The following is a 7,848-nucleotide window of genomic DNA, read 5'->3' on the forward strand; positions in this document are numbered from 1 at the left end:
AAACCCGGAGTATGGGATTAGAAATGAAGGGGTGACCGGGAATAACATATGGAGAATCATGAATGCTAGTTATCAGTTGTTGAATCAACCAAATCCAGACGTGCCTAGACCTTGCTGGTTATGTCTTGATATAAGGCCCCCATATTACGACGCCACTGGGGATCTGGGAGAAACCACCCGTTCAAACGAAACTGATCCCCCACAATGCAATTGTGGAAGGGATGTAGGAATAACGTTAACGGAAGTAACTGGGAATGGCAGGTGCGTAGGCACGGTCCCTGGTGAGAAGTTCCATCTATGCAATATTACAGAAAATGTTACACAATTAGACAAAGAAAAATGGTTAATACCAGCAGATAACACCAGATGGGTATGTTCGTCTCTGGGGGTAAGTCCATGCTTATCTTTGAAATTGTTCAACTCGTCTCATGATTTCTGTGTACAGGTAGTAATTATCCCAAGGATTCTTTACCATTCTGAGGAGTATATGTACATCCAACATGCTATGGCAAAAAAAAAAAACACTTAAGGAAGAGAGAGCCTATTACGGCTGTCACTTTAGCCACTCTGATGATTCTGGGGGCTGCAGGAGCCGGAACTGAAATTACCTCTCTGGTAAAACAAAGCCAAGAATTTACCTCTCTACGCATTGCTGTAGATGAGGATTTGGCCCGTATCGAGCAATCTATATCAGCTTTAGAGAAATCTGTACGACAAAATCTTAGGGGATTAGATCTGATTTTTCTACAACAAGGAGGATTGTGTGCAGCCCTACGAGAGGAGTGTTGCGTATATGCAGATCATACTGGAGTAGTAAGGGATACAATGACTAAATTGAGAGAAGGGCTAGAAAAACGAAAAATAGAAAATGAAGCCCACCAGAATTGGTATGAATCCTGGTTTAATTACTCACTTTGGCTCACTACACTGCTATCAACTATAGCAGGACCTTTGTTGCTGCTCATATTAACACTAACTTTTGTACCATGTATATTCAATCGAATAATCGCGATTGTAAAAAAAAACCGATTAGAGGCAGCTCACCTTATGCTTGTGCGTGCGAAATATGAATCTCTTGAACAGGAGGAGGATGACGCAGAAACTTTAATATTGAGCAAACAAGTGCTTCAAAAATTCATCAATGAACAAAATATGTTAGAAAAAGAAAAAGGAGGGATTGTGATAAATTAGCGGGTGTTTGTTCATTGTCTTTAAAAGGAATTCAGAGGATCTGCTGAGAAGATAAGGTTTTGCAATTTACGACCTTGTTAAGGGGGAAGACTAAGCAAGTAGATAGTGGGGAGGGGGTGTTGGATAAACATCCTTGGTAAAACAAAGACTCTGTGAAATACTGTTTCCCGCTTCACTACCCTCCCCCTTGAACACGAGCACAAGGCATGATCATTGAAAGAAAAACAAGGACCCCCAACAACGAACTGCGCAGCTTCAGAAGGTCCAACAAGTCCTGACAAACCGAAACTTGGATGCTATAAAACGGCGACACTGAAAAGGGAAAGTTGCGTGCTGTGGTGGAGCGGAGACTCCCCAGCCGCCCAGCTCTGTTTTGCTTGTGCCTGCTTACTTAATTAATAAAATATTTCTGATAGACCAAGAAATTTGTATGGTCTCACTTATAACACCAGGGAGGTTGCCCAGAGAACCTGTGGATGCCCCATCCCAGAAAGTGTTCAAGGCCAGGTTGGATGGGGCTTTGAGCAAACCGGTCTGGTGGAAGAAATCCCTGCCTGTGACAGGGTGTTGGAATTGGGTGACCTTGAAGGTCCCTTCCAACACAATCCATTCTATCAGTAGATGCTCAAACATCAACCAGTTCCCTGCACCCCTCCTCTCTGCAGGGCCATATCCCAAAGGAATCCTCCAAGTAGCTCCCTCAGCAGGCCCAAGTCTGCTCAACTCAAGTCCTTTGCTTTGCCTTGGTCCCCTCTCTCGGCATCCTCAACTCTACCTTCTCACCTCCTTAAAATTCCTGAGCACTTCATGTTGAGTTCTGAGTATGAGGTCCTGCAGGCCACCTCAGCTCACTGGCTCCTCAGTCACCCGTGTCAGCCAGATGTCATCAAGGAGCTTCCAAACCCTCCTGGAGGTTTTGTGTAAGGGTATGCAGAAGCAGAGGGTCTGCTCCTTCCATGGTATCTGGTCAAGGACTTTTTCCAGTGCACCAAGGGATGCTGATAAGGGCGGCCATGATGGGAGCCAGACCTGGTCAGTTGTGCCAATTGATAAGGAAAGGGACAGAATGCGGGGATGCTGACTCACACAAGACTGTCTGGATGAGGAGTTTTAAATTGAGATGAGGGTGAGAACGGGCAACAAAAAAATGAACAATATGACTATGACACAGGAATGTGCTCAGGTGGCCAACAAGGCTGCCAGCAGTTTGGCTTGGGGTGGTTCAGCCTGGAGAAAGGGAGGCTCAGGGGAGACCTTATCGCTCTCACAACTCCCTCCTAAGAGGTTGCAGCAGGGTGGGGGTAGGTCTTTCTCCCAATCAAGAAGAAACAGGAGAAGAGGAAATGGCTTCAGGTTTCACCAGGGGAGGTTTGGGGTGGGTATGAGGAAAAATTTCTTCCCCGAAAGGGTTGTTGGGCCTTGAAAGAGGCTGCCCAGGGAAGGAGTTGAGTCACCATCCCTGAGGCTATACAAAAGATGTGTAGATGTGGTGCTTGGGACGTGGTTTGGTGGTAGACTTGGCAGGGCTGGGTTAGCGCTTGGACTTGATGACCTCAGAGGTCTTTTCCAGCCTAAATGATTCGATGATTCTATGATAATACGCAGAAGTGCTGAGACACAGAGCTGACCAAGCAAATATAGAGACATGGACAAGACACAGACCATGAGGATTCTTTTTAACAGAGGGGTAGAGAAAGCAGCTAGAAATAGAAGATCTTCTTAGAAGAGATCTTTCCAAGCTAGAGAAAGAGGAAAGCATTTGTGTGTAACTTTAAACTTCCAGAAGAAAAGAAAAAACTTGCTAAACGTGGGCAAGAAAAACACAAAGAAATAAAACCACCATTTATGATTAAATCTTCAGAAATATTTTGTATTCATTACTGGTCAGCTTTACGGAATTTGCCAGAAATATTTTTTTCTGGGGGTGAATCTGTCAAATTCTCTTAAATTTAAGTGTCACTGACAAACCTTTGAGTCCAAAGAAATAGATACTGAGTGATGCCCCAATGGGCGGGAGGGCAGTGGTGGCTGTGTTACTCAGGTGTCACAGTGGGCAGAGGGGCAGTGGTGGCTGTGTCACCCAGGTGTCACAATGGGTAGAGGGTCAGCGGTGGCTGTGTCACCCAGGCGTCACAGTGGGGCCATGACACGGCAGCCCAGTTGGGATAAATGGCCAGGGGTGCAGGCAGGCCCCAGTCGGGATGGAAGTCCCTGGCAACAGGCAGCAGAGGGCAGAGCAGGACAGGACAGGGAGGTGAGTGCATGATGGAGCATGGGCTGAAGCGGTGTCCGAGGCTGAGCAGGGCCAGAGTCCTGCTGCAGCCTGAGCAGGGGCTGGAGCCCAACAGCTGTCTGAGCAGGGGCTGGCTTTGAGCAGCCCCCACAGCAGAACAGGAACCAAGTGTTTGCTGCAGAAACGGTGTTGCAGACCTTCAGCTCAAGCAGTGATATGGAAGTTTTTGTATGTCCTGGGAAGATGCTTGGGTATCTTGGGGAGATCCTTGGTCGCTCTGGGAAGAGGCATAGGTTCTCCAGGGATACGTTTTGATGTCAAGGGAGGTGCTTGCTTGCCCTGAGCAAGACAGTTGGGTGCTCCAGGAAGGTGTTGGATTCCTTGGGGAGATGCTTGGCAGGTCCAAAAAGATGGGTGGTGTCCCCAGGGAGGAGCTTGCGTGTTCCACTGAGACACTTGGGAACTCCATGGAGATGTCTGAGTGACCAGGGGAGAACCTTGGGTGCAGCAGGGATATGCTTATGTGCCCTGGGGAGGGAAGTGCTTGTGTTCTCTGGGAATATCCTTGGGCTCTCTAGGAAGATGCTCCTATTCCCCTGGGAGATACTTGGGTGCCCCAGTATGTGCTTGAGTATTGCAGAGAGCAGTTTGTCTCCTCCAGGGAGGGTCTTGAGTGCTCCAAGAGTGTTGTTGAGTTCCCTGGGCAGGTGCTTGTTTGCCCTGTTGAGATGCTTGGGTGCTCCAACAAGATTGCTGAGTGCTCAAGAACGATGCTTGGATGCTTCGGGGAGATGTATGTTTCCTCAGGTGAGAAGCACTGGTTTTCTGGAAACAAGCTTGTGTCCCCCTGGGAAGTGCTTGTGGACAACAGGGAAGCACTGCGGGTCTCTGGAAAGATGCCTGGTTGCCCATGGAGGTGTTTGTGTACCTTGAGGAGATGCTATGGTGCACAAAGGAGATGCTTGGGTACTCCAGAGATATGCCTGGGTGACCCTGTGTTATACTTTCTCCAAATTGATGCTTGGGTGCTCTTGGAATGTTCTTGTGTGCCTCCAGGAGAAGACTGTGTGCTCCTGGAAGGTGCTTGGATGCCCTGAGGAGATGTCAGCATGCCTTGGGAAAATGCTTGGGTTCACCAGGGAGATCCTTGGTCTTCAAGGGAGGTGATTGCATTGCCCAGGGAGGTGTTTGGCTGTCCCATGGAAATGGATGTTTTCTCCTGGAACCTGTTGGTTTGCCTTAGGGAGATGCTTGGATGCGCCAAGGATGTTCTTGGGTGTCCCTTTTAGACAGTTGGGCACCCACTGTTGATGCTACTGTTTCCCAGGGAGGTGTTTGGGTCCTCCAAGGAGATGCTTCTTTTCTAAGGGGAGATGCTTTTGGGTAATGCAAAGAGGTGTTGGGATGCAACAGGAGAGATCCTTGAAGGATGTACTTGGGTGCCGTAGGGAGATGACTCAGTGCTTTATGTAGATTCCTAACTTCTCCAATGAGACGTTTTTGTGGTGTGGGAAAATTTTTCATTGCATCCGGAGTGAGAGGCTTGAGTGCTGATAGAAGACACATTCATCCCCCAGGAACATACTTGCATCCCCTGGGGAGATGACTGAGTGCCCCGTGGACATACTTGAATGACCCAGGCAGGGGCTCCTGCACCCCACAGAAGCTCTGGGGTCCCAAGGGAGGTGCTTCCCATCTCCAATGAGATACCTGTGTGCCCCAGGTGGTGTTTTGGAGCCCTGGGTAGATGCTTGGGTTCTCCACTCAGATGTAGGAGCGTGGTTGGGAGATTCTTGGGTACTTCAATGAGGTGCTTGAGTGTTCCAGGCAGGTGCTTCTGTGCTGCAGGGAGATGATTGGGTGACTGGGGGAGACTCTTGTATGACTAGGGGGTAAATTTCTGTGCTCCAGGGAGGTTTTTCTTTTGCCCCAGAGATATACTTATCATGGAATCATAGAGCCCTAGAATGGCCAAGGTGGGAAAGGACCTCGAGTATCATAGTTCCAACCCCCCTGCCATAGACAAGGAGGCCACACACTTTAACAGGTTGCTCAGGGTCTCATCTAACCTGGTTTTGAAGTCAGCTAACCTGGTCATCTAACCTGACCTTATGTGCCCTGGGGAGAAGCTTATATACCTTGGGAATATCCTTGGACTCTCTAGGAAACCGCTCAATTGCAAGGGGTCACTTGGATGCCCAAGGAGGTGCCTGGGTACTGCAGAGAGCAGTTAATATTCTCCAAGGAGTTGCTGGAGTGCTCAAGTTGTGCTATAGATTACCTTAGGAAGGTGCTTGGGTGTACCTGTGGGAAGTGTGATAAATTAGCGGGTGTTTGTTCATTGTCTTTAAAAGGAATTCAGAGAATCTGCTGAGAAGATAAGGTTTTGCAATTTACGACCTTGTTAAGGGGAAGACTAAGCAAGTAGATAGTGGGGAGGGGGTGCTGGATAAACGTCCTTGGTAAAACAAACTTTGTGAAATACTGTTTGCTGCTTTACTACCCTTGAACACGAGCACAAGGCATGATCATTGAAAGAAACAGAACAAACTGCACAGCTTCAGAAGATTCAACAAGTCCTGACAAGCCAAAACTTGGATGCTGACAAGCCGAACTTGGATGCTATAAAACGGCGACACTGAAAAGGGAAAGTTGCGTGCTGTGATGGAGCGGAGACTCCCCAGCCGCCCAGCACTGTTTTGCTTGTACCTGCTTACTTAATTAATAAATTATCTTCGACCAGAAAATTGCGTGGTCTCGCTTATAACAAATTTGGTGCCGTGACTCGGATGAAGGCAAATTGACTGAGGACCCTTTTGGGGGAGGCGCCCCGCCGATTTCGGCAGCCCCTGGAACGGAAAGCCTCACTCGAGCCCTTCACCGACGAACCCTAAAATTAGGCACAAGCAAATAAAACCGGTAACCCCAAGCAATCTTTGTGCACGAAGACCGAACGAAGACCCACGGGGTGGGTAAGTATAGGCCGGTGATCCGTTCGGTTGGGGTTGGTGATCCCGGAGTGCGTCTGTGTGAGACGTCCAATTGCGGACGAAGTGAGTGCGGACCCCTCAGTAGTGCGGTTCCCACATCCCGCGAGGGACTGGGCCACGACCAGGGGGAAGCGGCTCTGTGTGTGTGTGAAGGCACTCCAGAAGATGGGACAGAAGAAGAGTAAGCCTTCTGGTCCCATGGGTGGGGTAATGCCTAGTGCTAGGTTGCCCCCTATTCCCCCAGATAGTCCACTGGGGTTAATGATTAAGAATTGGAGTGATTCCCCTTTTAGGCGGGGAAAGGATAAAGTAAAAATGATTCATTATTGTGTTGAAGTTTGGGAAGGTAGGCAAATTATTGGCCCATATCTAGGTTGTTTGAAGACTGGGTTTGTCAAGCCTTAAATGTTTATGTAAATGCAAAGGAACCTTTTTGTTTAGAGGAGAGCGAATATGTGAGCCTTTGGATTGGCTCAGAGAATCGAGTTAATCTGTACCCTCTGTACCCTTTAAAAGAAAAAGGAGGGGCAAAATTACAAATTGTGGAGCAAGAGATAAAGTACCTGGGTCACCAGTTAAGTAAGGGGACTAAGAAGTTAGACCCGGGCAGAATCAGTGGAATATTGGTTTTAGCGTCCCCGCGAACTAAAAGGCAGGTACGGCAACTGTTAGGGTTGACCGGATACTGTAGACAATGGATAGAAGATTATAGTGGAAAGGTTAAATTTTTATATAACAAGCTGAATAAGGATGGATTACTCAAATGGACAAAAGAAGATGAGGAACGACTGAACAAGTTAAAGGAGGAACTAGTATGCCCCCCAGTGTTAAGCTTACCAGATTTAAGGAGGCCGTTTTGTTTTTTTTTTTTTTTTGTGAACAGCGCAGAAGGCACAGCATACGGAGTGCTGGCCCAAGAATGGGTAGGGAGTAAAAAACCTGTGGCCTATTTGTCTAAATTATTGGATCCGGTTAGCCAGGGTTGGCCAAACTGTTTGCAGGTAGTGGTAGCTGCTGCCTTGTTAGTGGAAGAAGCACAGAAGATCACTTTTTGGGGGGAAATCAAGGTAATATCTCTACACAATATACATGGGGTACTGCAACAGAAGGCAGAGAAATGGATCACTGATGCCAGATTATTAAAATATGAAGGAATTTTGATTTCCTCTCCAAAATTAACATTAGAAACAACCTCCCTACAGAACCCTGCTCAATTTCTTTAAGGGGAACCAAATGAGTCCTTAGGACATGATTGCCTCCGAAACATAGAAGAGCAAACGAAATTGAGACCTGATCTAGAGGAGGTGGAATTACCCATCGGTGAACAGATATATGTGAATGGTTCCTCGAGAGTAGTCGAGGGAAAGCAAAAATCAGGATATGCGTTAGTAAACGGGAAAACATTTGAGATAGTGGAATCTGGACCTTTGAGCC

This window comes from Anser brachyrhynchus (assembly GCF_964034855.1).
Source record: "Anser brachyrhynchus genome assembly, contig: SUPER_30_unloc_1, whole genome shotgun sequence".
Lineage (NCBI taxonomy): Eukaryota > Metazoa > Chordata > Aves > Anseriformes > Anatidae > Anser > Anser brachyrhynchus.